Below are 23,573 nucleotides of genomic sequence, written 5' to 3' on the forward strand. Positions count from 1 at the left end.
AATCCATGGCTGTTCCACACAGGACTGTTGAGAGGAATTAACTTCAGTTGGGGGAACAGTGAGCAGTCTTTTGCTGCTTGAGGTATGACACATTCTAACAAGACAATGTAATGCTGGAAGCTGTCATTTTCCCTATGGGATCCGGTAAGCCATTTTTATTCAGACAGTAAATAAGGGCTTCACAAGGGCTTATTAAGACTGTAGACATTTTCTGGGCTAAATCGATTCATATATACACATATTTAGCCTTGAGGAATCATTTAATCTGGGTATTTTTGTAAAATAATATCGGCAGGCACTGTTTTAGACACCTTATTCTCTAGGGGCTTTCCCTAATCATAGGCAGAGCCTCATTTTCGCGCCGGTATTGCGCACTTGTTTTTGAGAAGCATGACATGCAGTCGCATGTGTGAGGAGCTCTGATACATAGAAAAGACTTTCTGAAGGCGTCATTTGGTATCGTATTCCCCTTTGGGCTTGGTTGGGTCTCAGCAAAGCAGATACCAGGGACTGTAAAGGGGTTAAAGATAAAAACGGCTCCGGTTCCGTTATTTTAAGGGTTAAAGCTTCCAAATTTGGTGTGCAATACTTTTAAGGCTTTAAGACACTGTGGTGAAATTTTGGATGCAAGGCTGGAACAAGGAAAGGCCAAGTTCATACAGTTTCAATCAGACAACATGACGACTGTTGCGTACATCAACCATCAGGGGGGAACAAGGAGTTCCCTGGCGATGGAAGAAGTGACCAAAATCATTCAATGGGCGGAGACTCACTCCTGCCACCTATCTGCAATCCACATCCCAGGAGTGGAAAATTGGGAAGCGGATTTTCTGAGTCGTCAGACATTACATCCGGGGGAGTGGGAACTCCATCCGGAAATCTTTGCCCAAATTACTCAACTGTGGGGCATTCCAGACATGGATCTGATGGCCTCTCGTCAGAACTTCAAGGTTCCTTGCTACGGGTCCAGATCCAGGGATCCCAAGGCGACTCTAGTAGATGCACTAGTAGCACCTTGGACCTTCAAACTAGCTTATGTATTCCCGCCGTTTCCTCTCATCCCCAGGCTGGTAGCCAGGATCAATCAAGAGAGGGCGTCGGTGATCTTGATAGCTCCTGCGTGGCCACGCAGGACTTGGTATGCAGATCTGGTGAATATGTCATCGGCTCCACCATGGAAGCTACCTTTGAGACGAGACCTTCTTGTTCAAGGTCCGTTCGAACATCCGAATCTGGTCTCACTCCAGCTGACTGCTTGGAGATTGAACGCTTGATCTTATCAAAACGAGGGTTCTCAGATTCTGTTATTGATACTCTTGTTCAGGCCAGAAAGCCTGTAACTAGAAAAATTTACCACAAAATATGGAAAAAATATATCTGTTGGTGTGAATCTAAAGGATTCCCTTGGGACAAGGTAAAGATTCCTAAGATTCTATCCTTTCTTCAAGAAGGATTGGAGAAAGGATTATCTGCAAGTTCCTTGAAGGGACAGATTTCTGCCTTGTCTGTGTTACTTCACAAAAAGCTGGCAGCTGTGCCAGATGTTCAAGCCTTTGTTCAGGCTCTGGTTAGAATCAAGCCTGTTTACAAACCTTTGACTCCTCCTTGGAGTCTCAACTTAGTTCTTTCAGTTCTTCAGGGGGTTCCGTTTGAACCCTTACATTCCGTTGATATTAAGTTATTATCTTGGAAAGTTTTGTTTTTGGTTGCAATTTCTTCTGCTAGAAGAGTTTCAGAATTATCTGCTCTGCAGTGTTCTCCTCCTTATCTGGTGTTCCATGCAGATAAGGTGGTTTTACGTACTAAACCTGGTTTTCTTCCAAAAGTTGTTTCTAACAAAAACATTAACCAGGAGATAGTCGTACCTTCTTTGTGTCCGAAACCAGTTTCGAAGAAGGAACGTTTGTTGCACAATTTGGATGTTGTTCGCGCTCTAAAATTCTATTTAGATGCTACAAAGGATTTTAGACAAACATCTTCCTTGTTTGTTGTTTATTCTGGTAAAAGGAGAGGTCAAAAAGCAACTTCTACCTCTCTCTCTTTTTGGATTAAAAGCATCATCAGATTGGCTTATGTGACTGCCGGACGGCAGCCTCCTGAAAGAATCACAGCTCATTCCACTAGGGCTGTGGCTTCCACATGGGCCTTCAAGAACGAGGCTTCTGTTGATCAGATATGTAGGGCAGCGACTTAGTCTTCACTGCACACTTTTACCAAATTTTACAAGTTTGATACTTTTGCTTCTTCTGAGGCTATTTTTGGGAGAAAGGTTTTGCAAGCCGTGGTGCCTTCCATTTAGGTGACCTGATTTGCTCCCTCCCTTCATCCGTGTCCTAAAGCTTTGGTATTGGTTCCCACAAGTAAGGATGACGCCGTGGACCGGACACACCTATGTTGGAGAAAACAGAATTTATGTTTACCTGATAAATTACTTTCTCCAACGGTGTGTCCGGTCCACGGCCCGCCCTGGTTTTTTAATCAGGTCTGATAATTTATTTTCTTTAACTACAGTCACCACGGTATCATATGGTTTCTCCTATGCAAATATTCCTCCTTAACGTCGGTCGAATGACTGGGGTAGGCGGAGCCTAGGAGGGATCATGTGACCAGCTTTGCTGGGCTCTTTGCCATTTCCTGTTGGGGAAGAGAATATCCCACAAGTAAGGATGACGCCGTGGACCGGACACACCGTTGGAGAAAGTAATTTATCAGGTAAACATAAATTCTGTTTTTATTTTATCTTCTATCAAGTGTTTGTTATTTTTAAATGGTACCGGTGTTGTACTATTTACTCTCAGGCAGGACATAGATGAAGATTTCTGCCTGGAGGATGATGATCTTAGCATTTGTAACTAAGGTCCACTACTGTTCCCACAGAAGCTGAGGAGTACAGGAAAACTTCAGTGTGAGGAACGGTTCTTGCTATACAGCAATGAGGTATGTTCAGCCCTTTTCTCTTGTAAGGTGTATCCAGTCCACGGTTCATCCATTACTTGTGGGATATTCTCCTTCCCAACAGGAAGTTGCAAGAGGACACCCCCAGCAGAGCTGTCTATATAGCTCCTCCCCTAACTGCCACCCCCAGTCATTCTCTTGCAACTCTCGACAAGAAAGGAAGTATTGAGATATGTGGTGACTTAGTGTAGTTTTACCTTCAATCAAGAGTTTATTTTTAAACGGTACCGGCGTTGTACTGTTTTTCTCTCAGGCAGAAATTAGAAGAAGAATTCTGCCTGGAGATTTGATGATCTTAGCGGTTTGTAACTAAGGTCCATTGCTGTTCTCACACATAACTGATGAATATGGGAAAACTTCAGTTGGAGGAACGGCCTGCAGATTACCTGCTTTGAGGTATGTTTAGTATTTTTATTTCTAGAGAGAGGAATAAGTTCTAGAAAATGCTGACAGAGGCTTGTGTATTTGAGGTAAGCCTGATGCAGTGATTTAACAGCGACTGGGATCATGCTTACATAACAGGGTAATACTCATGTTAATAATCATATTGCTTAGTGACAAAACGTTTACATGATTTCATAAATAGGACGTTTTTTCTCTGAGGGAGAGAAGTCTTTATTTGGGGCCTAGTTTCCACATGGCTAGTCGGATACTCCCAGGAGTATTTTCTTAAGGCCCCTCTGACATCCAGTACATGGTGGGAGGGGCCTATTTTAGCTCTCTAACTGCGCAGTTTTAATTCAGACTGAGACATCCAGCTTCCCTAGAAGAGTCCTCTGGCATCTGAGAACCATTTCAAAGGGGTTATTTCTGCACAAAATCGTATTTAAGGGCAGGTAGGAGCCTCAGCAGAGCTGTGGCATGGTGCTCAATTGATTTTTAAAGTTTTTCAATCCAATTTGGGGCCTAAGGGGTTAATCATCCATTTGCAAGTGGGTGCAATGTTGCCTTAGTCCCTTACACATACTGTAAAAATTTCAAAGATTTTACTGTATTTTTTCACTGTTTTGCAGTTTAAGTGCTAGTTTTTTTTCTCTTAAAGGCACAGTAACGTTTTTTTGTTTAATTGCTGTTTCACCTTTATTAAAGTGTTTTCCAAGCTTGCTTGTCTCATTACTAGTCTGTTAAACATGTCTGAAATAGAGGAAACTCCTTGTTCAATATGTTTGGAAGCCATTGTGGAACCCACTCTGTGTACCAAATGTACTGACATTTCTATAAACTATAAAGACCATTTTATGGTGCTTAAAGATTTATCTCCAGGGGATTCTCTGACTAAAAAGAGGGAGATTATGCCATCTAACTCTCCCCATGTGTCAGAACCTATAAGTCCCGCTCAAGTGACGCCAAGTACATCTAGCGCGTCTAATTCTTTTACCTTACAGGACATGGCGGAAGTTATGAATGCTACCCTCACAGAGGTATTCTCCAAACTGCCAGGGCTACAAGGAAAGCAAGACAGCTCTGGGGCTAGAATTAATACAGAGCTTTCTGACGCTTTATTGCCTGTGTCCGATATACCCTCACAATGCTCATAAGCCGAGGCAGGTGAGCTTCTATCTGTGGGTGACATTTCAGACTCAGGGAAGGCGTTACTTCAGTCTGATTCTGAGATGACAGCGTTTAAATTTAAGCTTGAACACCTCCGCTTATTGCTTAGGGAGGTTTTAGCGACTCTGGATGACTGTGACCCCATTGTGGTTCCAGAGAAATTGTGTAAAATGGACAAATACTTTGCAGTGCCTGTTTACACTGATGTTTTTCCAGTCCCTAAGAGGTTTTCGGAAATTATTACTAAGGAATGGGATAGACCAGGTGTGCCGTTCTCTCCCCCTCCTGCTTTTAAAAAGATGTTTCCCATAGATGCCACCATGCGGGACTCGTGGCAGACAGTTCCTAAGGTGGAGGGAGCAGTCTCTACCCTAGCTAAGCGTACAACTATCCCCGTCGAGGACAGTTGTGCTTTCCTAGATCCTATGGATAAAAAATTGGAGGGTCTCCTTAAGAAAATTTTTATACATCAAGGTTTTATTCTCCAGCCTCTTGCATCCATTGCCCCAGTTACTGCTGCAGCGGCTTTTTGGTTTGAGTCTCTTGAGGAGGCTCTACAGGTGGAGACCCCGTTAGACGATATTCTAGACAGGATTGAAGCTCTTAAGTTAGCTAACTCCTTTATTTCTGACGCCATTTTTCATTTAGCCAAGCTAACGGCTAAGAATTCAGGTTTTGCCATTTTGGCGCGTAGGGCGCTATAGCTTAAGTCCTGGTCAGCAGACGTTATTTCAAAGTCTAAGCTTCTTAACATTCCCTTCAAGGGACAGACCCTATTCGGACCCGGTCTGAAGGAGATCATTTCTGATATCACTGGAGGAAAAGGTCACGCTCTTCCTCAGGATAGGTCCAATAAGTTAAGGACCAAACAGAATAATTTTCGTTCCTTTCGAAACTTCAAGAGTGGCGCAGCTTCAGTTTCCTCTAATGCAAAACAAGAGGGAAATTTCCCCCAGTCCAAACCAGTCTGGAGACCTAACCAGGCTTGGAATAAGGGGAAGCAGGCCAAGAAACCTGCAGCTGCCTCTAAGACAGCATGAAGAAGTAGCCCCCGATCTGGGACCGGATCTAGTTGGTGGCAGACTCTCTCTCTTTGCCCAGGCTTGGGCAAGAGACGTCCAGGATCCCTGGGCATTAGAGATTGTTTCCCATGGATATCTTCTGGACTTCAAAGCTTCATCTCCAAAGGGGAGATTTCATCTCTCACAATTATCTGTAAACCAGATAAAGAGAGAGGCATTCTTACGTTGTGTTCAAGACCTGCTGGTTATGGGAGTGATCCACCCAGTTCCAAGGGAGGAACAGGAGCAGGGCTTCTATTCAAATCTGTTTATAGTTCCCAAAAAAGAGGGAACTTTCAGACCAATCTTGGATCTCAAGATCCTAAACATATTTCTCAGGGTTCCATCCTTCAAGATGGAGACTATCCGAACCATCCTCCCTATGATCCAGGAGGGTCAATATATGACTACCGTGGACTTAAAGGATGCTTATATTCACATTCCGATTCACAGAGATAATCATCAGTTCCTCAGGTTCGCCTTCTTAGACAGGCATTACCAGTTTGTGGCTCTTCCCTTCGGATTAGCCACGGCATCAAGAATCTTTACGAAGATTCTAGGGTCCCTACTGTTGGTTCTAAGGCCACGGGGCATAGCTGTGGCTCCTTACCTAGACGACATTCTGATACAGGCGTCGACTTTTCAAATCGCCAAGTCCCATACGGACATTGTTCTGGCTTTTCTGAGGTCTCACGGGTGGAAGGTGAACGAAGAAAAGAGTTCTCTCTCCCCTCTCACAAGAGTTTCCTTCCTAGGAACACTGATAGATTCAGTAGAAATGAAAATTTTTCTGACAGAGGTCAGGTTATCAAAGCTTCTAACTTCCTGCCGTGCTCTTCATTCTACTTCTCGGCCGTCAGTGGCTCAGTGTATGGAAGTAATCGGCCTAATGGTAGCGGCAATGGACATAGTTCCGTTTGCCCGCCTACATCTCAGACCACTGCAACTTTGCATGTTCAATCAGTGGAATGGGGATTACACAGATTTGTCCCCTCTGCTAAATCTAGATCAAGAGACCAGGGATTCTCTTCTCTGGTGGTTCTCTTGGGTCTATCTGTCCAGGGGAATGAGTTTCCGCAGGCCAGAGTGGACTATAATAACGACAGATGCCAGCCTTCTGGGCTGGGGAGCAGTCTGGAACTCCCTGAAGGCTCAGGGTTCGTGGACTCAGGAGGAAGCCCTCCTTCCGATAAACATTCTGGAACTGAGAGCGATATTCAATGCTCTTCAGGCTTGGCCTCAACTAGCTGTGGTCAGGTACATCAGATTTCAGTCGGACAATATCACGACTGTAGCCTATATCAACCATCAGGGGGGACAAGAAGCCCCCTGGCAATGTTGGAGGTTTCAAAGATAATTCTATGGGCAGAGGTTCACTCTTGCTATCTCTCAGCTATCCATATCCCAGGAGTAGAGAACTGGGAGGCGGATTTTCTAAGTCTGCAGACTTTTCATCCGTGGGAGTGGGAGCTTCATCCGGAGGTATTTGCCCAGCTGATTCAACAATGGGGCAAACCAGAAGTGGATCTGATGGCGTCTCGTTAGAACGCCAAGCTTCCTTGTTACGGGTCCAGGTCAAGGGATCCCCAGGCAGCGCTGATAGATGCTCTAGCAGTGACCTGGTCCTTCAGCCTGGCTTATGTGTTCCCACCATTTCCTCTCCTCCCTCGTCTGATTGCCAAGATCAAGCAGGAGAGAGCTTCAGTGATTTTGATAGCACCTGCGTGGCCACGCAGGACTTGGTATGCAGATCTGGTGTACATGTCATCCCTTCCACCATGGACTCTGCCACTGAGGCAGGACCTTCTACTCCAAGGTCCATTCAAACATCCAAATCTAATTTCTTTGCGTCTGACTGCATGGAGATTGAACACTTGATTTTATCAAAACGTGGTTTCTTTCATATAATTAGCAAGAGTCCATGAGCTAGTGACGTATGGGATATACATTCCTACCAGGAGGGGCAAAGTTTCCCAAACCTCAAAATGCCTATAAATACACCCCTCACCACACCCACAAATTAGTTTTACAAACTTTGCCTCCCGTGGAGGTGGTGAAGTAAGTTTGTGCTAGATTCTTCGTTGATATGCGCTTCGCAGCAGGCTGGAGCCCGGTTTTCCTCTCAGTGTGCAGTGAATGTCAGAGGGATGTGAAGAGAGTATTGCCTATTTGAATTCAATGATCTCCTTCTACGGGGTCTATTTCATAGGTTCTCTGTTATCGGTCGTAGAGATTCATCTCTTACCTCCCTTTTCAGATCGACGATATACTCTTATATATACCATTACCTATACTGATTCTCGTTTCAGTACTGGTTTGGCTTTCTACTACATGTAGATGAGTGTCCTGGGGTAAGTAAGTCTTATTTTTGTGACACTCTAAGCTATGGTTGGGCACTTTATATAAAGTTCTAAATATATGTGTTTAAACATTTATTTGCCTTGATTCAGGATGTTCCTTATTTCAGACAGTCAGTTTCATTATTTGGGATAATGCATATGAATAATCAATTTTTCTTTTAGAATTCCTAGAATTTTATAGTTTCTTCAGGATGGTTTGGATAAAGATTTGTCTGCAAGTTCCTTGAAAGGACAAATCTCTGCTCTTTCTGTTCTTTTTCACAGAAAGATTGCTAATCTTCCTGATATTCATTGTTTTGTACAGGCTTTGGTTCGTATAAAACCTGTCATTAAGTCAATTTCTCCTCCTTGGAGTTTAAATTTGGTTCTGGGGGCTCTTCAAGCTCCTCCGTTTGAACCTATGCATTCGCTGGATATTAAATTACTTTCTTGGAAAGTTTTGTTTCTTTTGGCCATCTCTTCTGCTAGAAGAGTTTCTGAATTATCTGCTCTTTCTTGTGAGTCTCCTTTTCTGATTTTTCATCAGGATAAGGCGGTTTTGCGAACTTCATTTAAATTTTTACCTAAGGTTGTGAATTCTAACAACATTAGTAGAGAAATTGTGGTTCCTTCATTGTGTCCTAATCCTAAGAACTCTAAGGAAAGTTCGTTGCATTCTTTGGATGTAGTTAGAGCTTTGAAATATTATGTTGAAGCTACTAAAGATTTCAGAAAGACTTCTAGTCTATTTGTTATCTTTTCTGGTTCTAGGAAAGGTCAGAAGGCTTCTGCCATTTCTTTGGCATCTTGGTTAAAGTCTTTGATTCATCATGCTTATGTTGAGTCGGGTAGGACTCCGCCTCAAAGGATTACAGCTCATTCGACTAGGTCAGTCTCTACTTCCTGGGCATTTAGGAATGAAGCTTCGGTTGATCAGATTTGCAAAGCAGCAACTTGGTCTTCTTTGCATACTTTTACTAAATTCTACCATTTTGATGTGTTTTCTTCTTCTGAAGCAGTCTTTGGTAGAAAAGTACTTCAGGCAGCTGTTTCAGTTTGATTCTTCTGCTTATAATTTCAGTTTTTTTCATTATAAGATTTAAACTTTGTTTTGGGTGTGGATTATTTTTCAACGGAATTGGCTGTCTTTATTTTATCCCTCCCTCTCTAGTGACTCTTGCGTGGAAGATCCACATCTTGGGTATTAATTATCCCATACGTCACTAGCTCATGGACTCTTGCTAATTACATGAAAGAAAACATAATTTATGTAAGAACTTGCCTGATAAATTCATTTCTTTCATATTAGCAAGAGTCCATGAGACCCACCCTTTTTGTGGTGGTTATGATTTTTTTGTATAAAGCACAATTATTCCAATTCCTTATTTTTTATGCTTTCGCACTTTTTTCTTATCACCCCACTTCTTGGCTATTCGTTAAACTGATTTGTGGGTGTGGTGAGGGGTGTATTTATAGGCATTTTGAGGTTTGGGAAACTTTGCCCCTCCTGGTAGGAATGTATATCCCATACGTCACTAGCTCATGGACTCTTGCTAATATGAAAGAAATTAATTTATCAGGTAAGTTCTTACATAAATTATGTTTTCTCCGAGTCGGTCATTGATACCTTAATTCAGGCTCGAAAGCCTGTCACCAGGAAAATCTATCATAAGATATGGTGTAAATATCTTCATTGGTGTGAATCCAAGGGTTACTCATGGAGTAAAGTCAGGATTCCTAGGATATTATCCTTTCTCCAAGAAGGATTGGAGAAGGGATTGTCGGCTAGTTCCTTAAAGGGACAGATTTCTGCTCTGTCTATTCTTCTGCACAAGCGTCTGGCAGATGTTCCAGACGTTCAGGCATTTTGTCAGGCTTTAGTTAGAATCAAGCCTGTGTTTAAACCTGTTGCGCCGCCATGGAGTTTAAATTTAGTTCTAAAATTTCTTCAAGGGGTTCTGTTTGAACCTCTGCATTCCATAGATATCAAGCTTTTATCTTGGAAAGTTCTGTTTTTGGTAGCTATCTCTTCGGCTCGAAGAGTTTCAGAGTTATCTACCTTACAGTGTGATTCCCTTTATCTGATATTCCATACAGATAAGGTAGTGTTGCGTCACTGTGTCCTAATCCTTCTTCAAAGAAGGAACGTCTATTTCACAATCTTGACGTGGTTCGTTCTTTAAAGTTTTATTTACAAGCTACTAAGGATTTTCGTCAAACATTTGCATTGTTTGTTGTCTACTCTGGACAGAGGAGAGGCCAAAAGGCTTCGGCATCTTCTCTTTCTTTTTGGCTAAGAAGTATAATCCGTTTAGCTTATGAGACTGCTGGCCAGCAGCCTCCTGAAAGAATTACAGCTCATTCCACTAGAGCGGTAGCTTCCACATGGGCTTTTAAAAATGAGGCCTCTGTTGAACAGATTTGTAAGCCGGCGACTTGGTCTTCGCTTCATACTTTTTCTAAATTCTACAAATTTGCTACTTTTGCTTCCTCGGAGGCTATTTTTTGGGAGAAAGGTCTTGCAGGCAGTGGTGCCTTCCATTTAAGTTCCTGCCTTGTCCCTCCCTTCATCCGTGTCCTAAAGCTTTGGTATTGGTATCCCACAAGTAATGGATGAACCCGTGGACTGGATACACCTTACAAGAGAAAACAAAATTTATGGTTACCTGATAAATTTTTCTCTTGTGGTGTATCCAGTCCACGGCCCGCCCTGTCACTTTAAGGCAGGTGTTTTTTATTTTTAAACTACAGTCACCACTGCACCCTATAGTTTCTCCTTTTTTTTGCTTGTCTTCGGTCGAATGACTGGGGGTGGCAGTTAGGGGAGGAGCTATATAGACAGCTCTGCTGTGGGTGTCCTCTTGCAACTTCCTGTTGGGAAGGAGAATATCCCACAAGTAATGGATGAACCCGTGGACTGGATACACCACAAGAGAGAAATTTATCAGGTAAGCATGAATTTTGTTTTTTTCTGCAGAGACTTGGATAACTACAGAAAGTCTGAAAGTATCCCCATTAGGGGAAGGGTAAGCAGTAATCCTAGTGTTAGAAGGGTATTCTTAGCTTGCATATAGGGCTAATTTTATGGGCACTCAGTTTGTATGTTATATTAGGAACAAACGTTTGTGTGTCTTAGAGTACTATCAAGTACCAAGTACTTCTAGTGCGTGTAATTCTTTCACCTTGCAAGATATGGCCTCAGTTATGAATTCTACCCTCACAGAGGTTTTATCTAAGCTGCCAGGGTTGCAAGGGAAGCGCAGTAGCTCTGGGTTAAGATCCAAATGCTGAGCCTTCTGACGCTTTAGTAGCCGTATCCAATATTCCCTCACAATGTTCTGAAGTAGGGATGAGGGATTTGCTATCTGAGGGAGAGATTTCTGATTCTTGAAAGATGTTCCCTCAGACTGATTCAGATATGACGGCATTTAAATTTAAGCTAGAGCACCTCCGTTTATTGCTAAGGGAGGTTTTAGCGACTCTGGATGATTGTGACCCTATTGTAGTTCCAGAGAAATTGTGTAAAATGGACAAATATTTAGAGGTTCCTGTTTACACTGATGTTTTCCGGTTCCTAAGAGGATTTTGGACATTGTTACTAAGGAGTGGGATAGACCAGGTATTCCGTTCGCTCCCCCTCCTGTTTTTAAGAAAATGTTTCCCATATCTGACACCATAAAGGACTCATGGCAGACGGTCCCTAAGGTGGAGGGAGCTATTTCTACTCTAGCTAAGCGTACAACTATACCTATTGAAGACAGTTGTGCTTTCATTGATCCTATGGATAAAAAATTAGAGGGTCTCCTAAAGAACATTTTTGTCCATCAAGGTTTTCTTCTTCAACCTATAGTGTGCATTGTTCCTGTAACCACTGCAGCTGCATTTTGGTTTGAGGCTCTTCAGATGGAGACCCCACTAGATGATATTCTGGACAGAATTAAGGCTCTTAAGTTAGCTAATTCTTTCATTACAGACGCCGCTTTTCATCTTGCTAAATTAGCGGCAAAGAATTCAGGTTTTGCCATTTTAGCGTGTAGAGCGTTATGGCTTAAGTCCTGGACGGCCGATATGTCATCTAAATCTAAGCTTTTGACCATCCCTTTCAAAGGTAAGACCCTATTCGGGCCTGCATTGAAAGAGATCATTTCAGACATCACTGGTGGAAAGGGTCATGCCCTCCCTCAAGATAAGTCAAATAAGACAAGGACCAAACAAAATCATTTTCGTTCCTTTCGAAACTTCAAAGGTGGTCCCGCTTCCTCTTCCCCGGCTGCAAAGCAAGAAGGGAACTTTGCTCAATCCAAGCCAACCTGGAGACCTAACCAGGCTTGGAACAAGGGTAAACAGGCCAAAAAGCCTACTGCTGCCACTAAGACAGCATGAAGGGGTAGCCCCCGATCCGGGACCGGATCTAGTGGGGGGCAGACTCTCTCTTTGCTCAGGCCTGGGCAAGAGACGCTCAGGACTCCTGGGCCGTAGAAATAGTAACCCAGGGGTATCTCCTAGATTTCAAAGATTCTCCTCCAAGGGGGAGATTCCATCTTTCTCAATTGTCTGTAAACCAGACAAAAAGAGAAGCGTTCTTACGCTGTGTAGAAGACCTTTTTACCATTGGAGTGATCTGCCCATTTCTAAAAGCAGAACAGGGGCAAGGTTTCCGCTCCAATCTGTGGTTCCCAAAAAAGAGGGAACCTTCAGACCAATTCTAGATCTCAAGATCCTAAACCAATTCCTAAGAGTTCCATCCTTCAAGATGGAGATCATTCGGACTATTTTACCAATGATCCAGGAGGGTCAATATATGACTACCGTGGATCTAAAGGATGCGTATCTACACATTCCTATCCACAAAGATCACCAGTTCCTCAGGTTTGCCTTTCTGGACAGGCATTACCAGTTTGTGGCTCTTCCCTTCGGGTTGGCCACGGCGCAAGCGTCTACTTTCCAACTTGCCAAGTCTCACACGGACTTAGTGTTGGCCTTTCTAAGATCTCATGGGTTGAAGGTGAACGTGAAAAAGAGTTCCCTTATTCCTCTCACAAGAGTTCCATTCCTGGGAACTCAGAAAATTTTTCATGTCCACCGAATCTATCAGACGGAGGTCAGGAAATCAAAGATTTTAACCACCTGCCGAGCTCTTCATTCCATTCCTCGGCCGTCAGTGGCTCAGTGTATGGAGGTAATCGGACTTATGGTAGCGGCTATGGGACATAGTTCCGTTTGCTCGCTTGCATCTCAGACCACTGCAACTATGCATGCTCAAACAGTGGAATGGGGATTATGCAGATAAATCTGGATCAAGAGACCAGAGACTCTCTTCTTTGGTGGTTGTCACAGGATCACCTGTCCAGGGGAATGTGTTTCCGCAGGCCAGCGTGGGTTATTGTGACGACGGACGCCAGCCACCTGGGCTGGGGTGCAGTCTGGAATTCCCTGAAAGCACAGGGTTTGTGGACTCAGGAGGAGGCCCTCCTACCGATAAATATTCTAGAATTAAGAGCGATATTCAATGCTCTTCAGGCGTGGCCTCAGCTGGCTTCGGCCGGATTCATCAGGTTTGTCGGACAACATCACCACTGTAGCTTATATCAATCATCGGGGGGGGGGGACACAAGGAGTTCCTTGGCGATGATAGAAGTTTCCAGGATAATCCGATGGTCAGAGACTCACTCTTGCCATCTTTCAGCAATCTATATCCCAGGGGTAGAGAACTGGGAGGCAGATTTTCTAAGTCGTCAGAATGCCAAACTTCCTTGTTACGGATCCAGGTCCAGGGACCCTCAGGCAGTACTGATAGATGCTCTAGCAGTACCCTGGTCGTTCAACCTGGCTTATGTTTTTCCACCTTTCCCTCTCCTTCCGCGTCTGATTGCCAGAATGAAACAGGAGAGAGCCTCTGTGATTTTGATAGCACCTGCATGGCTACGCAGGACTTGGTATGCAGACCTGGTGGACATGTCATCTCTGCCACTGTGACGGGACCTTCTAATTCAGGGTCCGTTCAAGCATCCAAATCTAATTTCTCTGCAACCGACTGATAAAATCAAGCGTTCAATCTCCAAGCAAAGAGGGGCTTCTCTGAGTCAGTCATAGATACCTTGATTCAGGCTCGAAAGCCTGTCACCAGGAAAATCTATAATAAGATATGGCCTAAATATCTTTTTTGGTGCGAATCCAAATGCTACTCATGGAGTAAGGTCAGGATTCCTAGGATTTTGTCCTTTCTTCAAGAAGGATTGGAAAAAGGATTGTCAGCTAGTTCCCTAAAGGGACAGAAATCTGCTTCGTCTATCCTATTGCACAAGCATCTGGCTGATGTTCCAGACGTTCGGGCTTTTTGTCAGACTTTAGTTAGAATCAAGCCTGTGTTTAAACCTGTTGCTCCGCCATGGAGTCTAAATTTAGTTCTTAATGTTCTTCAGGGGGTTCCGTTTGAACCCATGCATTCCATAGATATTAAGCTTTTATCTTGGAAAGTTCTGTTTCTAGTTGCTATCTCTTCAGCTCGAAGAGTTTCTGAACTATCTGCATTACAATGCGACTCGCCTTATCTTGTTTTTCATGCTGATAAGGTGGTTTTGCGTACCAAATCTGTGTTCCTCCCTAAGGTTGTTTCTAACAGGAATATCAATCAGGAAATTATTGTTCCTTCTCTGTGTCCTAATCCTTCTTCTAAGAAGGGACCGTCTGTTGCACAACTTGGACGTGGTTCGTGCCTTTAAGTTTTATTTGCAGGCGACCAAAAATTTTCGCCAATCATCTTTTTTGTTTGTTGTCTATGCTGGAAAGCATAGAGGTCAAAAGGCTACGGCTACCTCTTTCCTTTTGGCTGAAGAGCCTGCTGGACAGCAGCCTCCTGAAAGAATTACAGCTCACTCCACTAGAGCGGTGGCTTCCACATGGGCTTTTAAAAATTATGCTTCTGTTGAACAGATTTGTAAGGCTGCGACTTGGTCTTCGCTTCATACCTTTTCCAAATTTTATACTTTTGCTTCTTCGGAGGCTATTTTTGGGAGAGAGGTTTTGCAAGCAGTGGTGCCTTCCGTTTAGGTTCCTGTCTTGTCCCTCCCTTCATCCGTGTCCTAAAGCTTCGGTATTGGTATCCCACAAGTTAGGATGAATCCGTGGACTCAGTACATCTTGCAAAAGAAAACAAAATTTATGCTTACCTTATAAATTTCTTTCTTTTGCGATGTACCGAGTCCATGGCCCGCCCTGACTATTCAAGACATATAGTAATTTTTTTTTTATGTAAACTTCAGTCACCTCTGCACCTTATAGTTTCTCTTTTTCTTCCTTGGCCTTCAGTCCAATGACTGGGGGGTGGAGTTAAGGGGGGAGCTATATAGACAGCTCTGCTGTGGTGCTCTCTTTGCTACTTCCTGTTAGAAAGGACAATATCCCACAAGTTAGGATGAATCCTTGGACTCGGTATATCGCAAAAGAAAGAAATTTATCAGGTAAGCATATATTTTGTTTTCACAGTGGCACATTTATCTGCCACTTGTCTCTGTGACACCTGGTCACAGTGATACACTTTCTCAGTTCATATCAGTGAAGCTCAACACCAGCCCTCATATGTCACTAACAAGCCAGAATCTAAGGTTTTACTAATTTTAGGTGAATCAGTGATTGAGCAGTGCTCTAACCTAGGCAGGGAAATATTCACACTCTGCCCTGCTAGGAATGCTCAAGGGTTGAAATAAAAAACACAGCTTTCTTTGATATGTCATGTTTACAATAGCTACATCAGGGGAAAAAATGAAGAAATTAGGTATTATAGAACCAAATTCCAATTCAAGTTTATTTACCAAATTCAATTGAAAACAAAAAGTCCATAGAATTGGCTTTTTGTAAATAACGTTGTTTTTACTTTTATTGCTGAATGTCATTTGGACATTTTTGTTGGATTGTCTACAGTCTATCTTCCATTGCTTGGACTAATGTAAGCTGGAGTAGCTGGTCAGGTTGATGTCTGCTGAGTTTTTACTACTTTATATGATTGTTGCTGTATTGAGTAAGCAAATGTGTATCATTATACCTGTGGATTTAATGCCTTTATGCTGAAGCCCCTGTCTTGGAGATGTGATTTTGGAGAAAAGAGACCTGCTTTTGTTTCATGGCTGTGGTCCCTCCTGACTACAGAAACTTGGCAGCAAAGCTTTCAGTTGTTTACGCTTTAATTTGACTGCCTATATACTTTTAGGCATTTTCTTATCTTTAAAAAAAGGTTTCCTTCTACTTGATAAATGATTACATTTTATGGGGAATAACATCTTTAATGTGAACCAGCTGACTGCTCTAGCCCACTGTTTTTTAAACCTGTCCTCGGGTCTCCCTAACATCACAGATTGTGAGGATATCGGAACTAGAGCACAGGTGAAATAATCATCTGATTCGTAAACATGGTTATTTTACCTGTTCTCAACCAAGGTAATCTTAAAAAAAATTGTCCTGTTGGGGAGCCCTGATTACTTGTTTGAAAACCAGTGGTCTAGACTCATGCTACCTAGCTGAAATCATAAGCAGTCTCTTCTGGGCAAAATGGACAATGAACACCTTGTAATTTTTTTTTTTTTTTTTTTTTCTGTAAAAGTTTTTCAACGATTAAACTCTGCTCACCACTTGCCTGGAGGAGTTAATTTGTACATGTTACTGAAGTAGACATTGTAGCAAGCGGTTCATTGTTTGGCAGTTCCAACTGTATTGTCTCCGCTGAATCCAATTATAGATAAATATGTGGCAGGATTGGACTTGTGCAGGAAAAGGGGCAAAATAAATAATATATGTATATTGTAATTTTACTACACTTTAACATTTATATTAAAATCACAAAGAGCTTACTGTCCCTAGACAGTACTTAGATCAAAATGTTGATATAACCTTGAAGTATGGTGTTGGCACAAATCAAGAATCTGTTGGAAATCAAATAATGTGTTAGAGTTTGCACATAAAATCTGTTTAAATGCATGAAATGTGGGGGCAGAATTCAGATCCTTTTGAGAGAGTTCTCTCTTTATCCTAAACAGGTTTCTAATTCAAGTGCATTTTAAATACTCTATTGTCATAGATAGAACAGCCCGTTTGAGGGCAATCGAATAAGGGCATATTGACCCCCACTTCACTGAAGCAATGGATGGTTCCGCTGAAGGGGGTGGAGTAGGATAGGAGGGGTTAAACACCCCTCCCCTGCTCATGAGCGTCACAAGTGGCACATGAGCATTACGGTTGGAGGCTTTTGCTTACCTGCATGATGGAGCTGCTGTCGGAAGAATTGTTGGCGGCTGCACGGAGGAATGGGGAGCAGTTGAGAGTTGGGGGTGCGGCGGCAGGCCAGGAGGTCAAGGCCTCCAGAGTGCCTAAGTCCGGAGGTGTATGGCTAGGCTCAGGAGAGGGAGCAGCGGGCCTGGTTTTTCTGGCGCAGTAGCGGTGCGGTCGGATGGAGGAAGAGGAAGATGCTCTAGTGCTGCGGGTGAGGTGCAGCCGTTAACGGCGCTAGCAGATGACGTCATGGTCGTGCGGCGTCTTGAGGAGCAAGGCGTGGTAGGTGGAGGTCCGTGAGAGCCAGGAGGAGGTAAGTAGCTGCTGAGCTATCGAAGTTCTGGCGGTAGGAATGGAGGATGACTGAGGGGGCTTTGATAAAGGATGGGGCCCAGCAGAATGGAGGGGCAGTGTGAGGTAAATTTTGCATAGGCTTTAGAAGGGGTCATCCCAGGTTCTTACTCCGTGGATGGCTTATTTTGGAAGAGGCCAAGTATAAGGCCCACAAAGAGGGCAGGTGAGGGGGGATTGAGGGTGGGAGCCCGCCATGCATAAGGCGGTGGTGATGCAGCAGTGGGGAGAGCTGGGGATAAGGCTCAGAGTGGAGGACAAAGGAGGCTGCAAATGAGGCCGTTAGAGGTGGAGGCCACATATGGCCGTTAAGGGGAGGATGCAAGTACGGCCATTAGAGTTGTGTAGCAAAGGGGGGGAGCTTCTCTCTAGGGGGCAGTAGGCCACGCAAATGACTTGGAAGGGGGAGGAGCTTATAGCTAGTTGCACGGGTGCGGGGGGGCAGCGCAATAGACCTGACAGGGGGAGGGGAAGGCTTTCAAGGAAGTTTCACCAGGAGGAGGTGGGGGGTGACAGGGTAGGTGAGGTTATAATAAAAAAAAAAAAGATTAAAAAATTATTGGAAACCAAAAGGGTGGGGGCATTAGTGGTGATGATAGGGTTACAGTCGAATAGAGGGTAGCGGGTTGGGATGCGCGGGTGGGGTTAGGGATGAACAGACTGTGGGGCACGGGGGAAGGAGGTAGCTGCCCAGGGGATATGACGGCGGAAAAGGTGGAATGTTAACTGGGTGTTTATGTTGGTTGCATTTCAGTCGATGGAGAGGAGGGGTGTGGAGGCCCCAGAAGTCATGAGAAGGGAGGTTGCGGCACAGCAGGAGCCGGTTACGGAGCCGCCACTGGTGCTGGAGGCCAGTGGTAACTTCGATAAGTAGGATCCTTTGGAGGGGACTTCAGCGGGACCAGGAACGGCTGGCCAGGTAGGGGAGCTATCTGCTCTGGCGCAGCTCATACAATTGTTGTCTCCTCCATGGAGAGAAAGGGGGATGACATGTGGGAGTCAGGAGAGAGGGGCAGTGGGTGGCCGGGAGTAACAAGAGAGTTTGCTTTCACTCTGACAATTTAGGTGTGGTGTGGGCCATTAACCATCTCACGGCTAGCAGGGTCGGAGAACAGAAGGGGAGAGGTGCCCCGAGGTCAGGACTGGGGTGACCGGCGGACGCGTGGGAGGCCGGGTAGAAAGAGACTTGGGATGGAGCAGGCACGGCAGGGGGCAGTCCCCTGCAAGGCGGGACACTGCGCAGAAGGCTGGATACCAGCAGAGGTCGGGAGAGCGACAGGGAGCAGAGGAGAGAACCTGTAGCAGATCGTGGGAGCGTACCAGTGACAGTGCAGCAGCCAGCAGGTGAAGTGGTGGCTGGCGGGCGCCAGTGGTGAGTGCTTCGGGGAATGGCGAGAGAGAGGCAATTGTGGCAGGCTTGAAGGGGTTGCTGTTGGTACTGGAGAAGCCGAATAGTACTGGGAGAGCGGTAGCGGCGGACTGGGTAGCACCGGGGGTGGGGACGCCGGGAGCAGTTCCGCAGCTGAGTAGTGGGGATCGGGTAGGAGTGGCACCGAGGGCAAGTGCAGGAGAGGTGATGCGCGTGCCGGAGGGGGCACTTCGGAGGCCTTGCTTATGTTCGGTGGGGCCGTTAGGCATCCACCTGACGAGCGAGTTGAGGGAGAAGATAGGGAAGAGGGAGTTTGTAGAGATATTTTCCTTACTGCCACTAGAGCATGTATTGGAGGTGAAGGAGGATGAGAAGGAGAAGGGTAAGAAAGAGGAGGAGGAGAGAAAGAAACGGTGGAGAAGGCTACCTAAGACATTCGGGAACTGGTCCAGGGCCTTCTGTATCCTGGCCAGCGTAGTGTGTGAAAAATCTCCAGAACAAGGAGCCTCCTTGTTCTGTTATTTCGATGAAATATCAAGCACATACAGGACCTATGGGGGGATGGTGTGGTGGAGGTATAATGAGTTAACTAATATATATAAACATATATATAAAAAACCAGTGCGCCAAATACCTGTATAAAAATAATAGTGGAAATACCAACATATAGTGCATTCAAAATAAAATACCCCTATATATATAAAAAAACATGAGTGGAAACTGCATAATATAAACAGTGAGGTAAAAGTCCCAATCAAACCAATAATGTAGATGATGGAAATATGGTGTAGGACAGTTCATCTAGTCCATAATCCAAATTCTGAAATCTGGAACAGATGGCAAGCTGCTTCTTCGAAGTTCTTGTTGGTGTCCCAAGATGTTAAACTCTGCAGAAGTAAAAGATAAAAAAAGAAGGCGCCACCATAGTGCACAATCAGATGTTTCTGACACGCCAAATATACAAGTAAGACCGTACTTACAAGCTGTGTGACACTTGAGAAGTGTCACAAATGCCTTCTGGACTGTTTGGAGTCGTCCAGCTAACTCACACTGATGGATATCCAAATTTCTCTGGGGTGTGGGAGCGGCGATAGCAATCAGCATGCAGTATCCAGCCACAGACGTTTCACAGAGCCGGTTCGTCTTGCACTTATCCACAGTTTCTCTCAGTAGCAGCAATGCAGGTTTTGCCAACGCAGGTTTTGCCAGGCGTTGGCAAAACCTGCATTGCTGCTACTGAGAGAAACTGTGGATAAGTGCAAGACGAACCGGCTCTGTGAAACGTCTGTGGCTGGATACTGCATGCTGATTGCTATCGCCGCTCCCACACCCCAGAGAAATTTGGATATCCATCAGTGTGAGTTAGCTGGACGACTCCAAACAGTCCAGAAGGCATTTGTGACACTTCTCAAGTGTCACACAGCTTGTAAGTACGGTCTTACTTGTATATTTGGCGTGTCAGAAACATCTGATTGTGCACTATGGTGGCGCCTTCTTTTTTTATCTTTTACTTCTGCGAGGTATAATGAGGGTTTTAGGCAGAGAATGGCGGTCCGTCCCGAGATGAGGTGGGACGATAGGAACATGGGGATTTGGTTGGAAATAATGACCCCCCCTTACGAGGGAATTATTCCTTTCGAGGTTACGGACAGGCGAGCGGGAGTGGCGGCGCAGGTAGCGGTACTGGGACCGGCTTTGAGGATCAAGAAAATGTTGCTACGGGAGGTACAATCGCTGCTGGGGAAGTTGAACTTCGCTGGTGGTATCATTCCCATCGGGTGGGTATTTTGGCGTAGGTTGTCTCTGGCGACGGTGGGAGTCACCGACCCGAGATTTCACATTCGTTTGTCAAAAGATGTGGAGGATTTGAGGGTGTGGAAAATCTTCTTTGAAGATTTTAATGGTAAACTGTTGATTCAGGAGACGGGATGGTCGGACGACGACCAGCTTTGCTTATACACGGATGCATCGGGGGCCCACGATTTTGGGGCATTTCTGAGCGGACATTGGTGTGCGGCCGCATGGCCGTGCGAGTGGGAGGAATGGGGGTTGACCAGGAACTTGACGTTCTTGGAGCTTTTTTCCGTTGGTGGTGGCCCTGAGAATATGGCCGGAGCGGTTGAGTAACAAGAGAGTTTGCTTTCACTCTGACAATTTAGGTGTGGTGTGGGCCATTAACCACCTCACGGCAAATTCGCCGGCGGTGATACGGCTGCTAAGGGCTTTTGTGCTGGAGTGTTTGCGGTGCAATATTTCATTTAGAGCAGTACATGTCCCAGGGCGTTTTAACGTCATTGCTGGTTTCGAGAGGTGGCCCCGGAGGCGGACACGGAGGGAGTCGAATGCCCGGGGGATCTGTGGCAACTTGGTTATCAGGATCATTGAGTATGGTGAAAGGGGCATTAGCCCCTAGCACATGGAGGGCTTACGCCCAAGTGTGGCAGCTGTGGTGGGAGTTTGTGGAGCAGAATCAAGTGCAAGGGGTAGGTGAAGAGGAGTTGGGTGTGATGTTGGAGTGGATAAGGTGCTGGGGGAGGGAGAGGCTGTCGCCTTCGGAATGTTGTAAGAGAATAGCAGCATTGGCCTTTTTATTTCAGATGTTAGGTGGCGAAGATTTGACTAAAATATTTGTGGTTCGCATGGCGGTTAGGGGTTTGTGCAGGAGGGGCACCAGGCCGGAGGCCGGGGACTTTTGCCATTCTTGGAGGGTTAGTGGCTAGATTGACGGAGATTTGTACTTCAAGGCACAAATTGATATTATTCAAAACAGCTTTTGTCTTGGCTTTCTTTGGGGCATTCAGGGTGTCTGAGTTAATAGGAAAGAACCGGCGGGACCAGAGTGGTCTGGGGAGGCAAGATGTGATATTGAAAGACTGGGTGGTAGAGTTGTGGGTCCGGAGGTCCAAGAAGGACCAGGAAGGAAAAGGGATATTGGTAAAGTTGCGGGAGATTGGGGGCTGCTGCTGTCCGGTGGGGGCGGTGCGAGAATTTCTTGGGGCGACACAGCACTCCTCTGGGCCATTGTTGGTGCATGCCGATGGCTCTTCCTTACCCAGATTCCAATTTACGTCAGTACTACGAAGGGGATTGGCTGCTATGGGGTTGAGGGGAGTGGATCGGTGCGGCTACGGAGGCAGCTTGTTTGGGGCTAGACAGGGAAGTCATTAGAAAGATTGGGAGATGGCGGTCTGAAAGATTTCGGGGGTATGTGAGACCGGGACTGGTGTTATCGACAGGGACTGATGAGTTGTGATTTCTTTCATTCGACAGGTCCAGCGAGGTGTTGGATTGTAGGGCATTCCTACATCTTTTGGACACGAAAGGCAGCTGCGGTTAAAGAAAATGGGGTGCAAATGGGGTTTCCTAAAGACAGGGTGTACCTGAGGTGGTTTGGGACACGGGGTATGAAATGGGGTCAGGTAGTGGAGACGGTGGTGGAGTATGCCAGGAGGTTCAGTCCACCTCAGGTGCTAGTGATTCACGCGGGGGGAATGATTTGGGGTTCATGCCCCAGAAAAACCTTGTGGAAGAGATGAAGAGGAGTTTTGAGAGATTGTGTGAATTGTTTCCGGGTTTGATAATAGCGTGGTCGGAGATTGAGAGTAGGTTAGTGTGGCGTTCAGCCTGGGACCTTAAGAAGCTGGAGGGGTCTAGGCTTAAGGTCAACAGAATGATCAGCGCTTATGTGAGGAAGTTGGGGGGAATTGGTCTCCGACATGTCGAGTTTGAGGGGTAGTCTGGTAGGTGTTTCTACCTTAAGGATGGGGTGCATTTAAATGAAGTGGGGTTGCACCTCTTTAATTTTACATTGAAGGAAGGAATAGAAAAGGCCTTGGCTTTGTGTGGCGGTACTCGCTGAGGGCGAGTTGTGGCGGGGTGCTTGCTATGGTCTATTGAGGTTTACGCCTGATGGATGGTGGCTGGTTCTTTGGTTGGTAACAGAAAGGAAAGTGATGGTGGACGCCACACCCTTGAGAGGGTGGGGGCTTATAGGGAGAACAATAAGCAAGCACTGTGGGGAGTTTAAAGAGAAATAAAAGGTTCTAATGTGTTGAGAAATAAAAGTTAAATTGTTGATGTTTTATTAATAAATAAGCTGCTGCCTTTTCTTCCCCAAAACACGTTGTCTGGTTTTCATTTAAGTGTGATAGAATGGATGAATTTGAAATGTGGGGTCAAGAACAGCCGTTTGAGGGCAATCGAATAAGGGCACATTGACCCCCACTTCACTGAAGCAATGGATGGTTCCGCTGAAGGGGGTGGAGTAGTATCATGAGCGTCACAAGAGGCACAGGAGCATTACGGTAGGAGGCTTTTGCCCGCCCTCCCTCCCTGAATCTGGGCTGGTTGGTTTATTGTCGCAGCTATGGCAGGGTGCTTGCTATGGTCTATTGAGGCTTACGCCTGATGGATGGTGGCTGGTTCTTTGGTTGGTAACAGAAAGGAAAGTGATGGTGGACGCCCCGCCCTTGAGAGGGTGGGGGCTTATAGGGAGAACAATAAACAAGCACTGTGGGGAGTTTAAAGAGAGATAAAAGGTTCTAATGTGTTGAGAAATAAAAGTTACATTGTTGATGTTTTATTAATAAATAAGCTGCGGCCTTTTCTTCCCCAAAACACGTTTTGGTTTTCATTTAAGTGTGATAGAATGGATGAATTGGAAATGTGGGGTCATAGCTTTTTCTG

This window comes from Bombina bombina, chromosome 1, assembly GCF_027579735.1.
Source record: "Bombina bombina isolate aBomBom1 chromosome 1, aBomBom1.pri, whole genome shotgun sequence".
Lineage (NCBI taxonomy): Eukaryota > Metazoa > Chordata > Amphibia > Anura > Bombinatoridae > Bombina > Bombina bombina.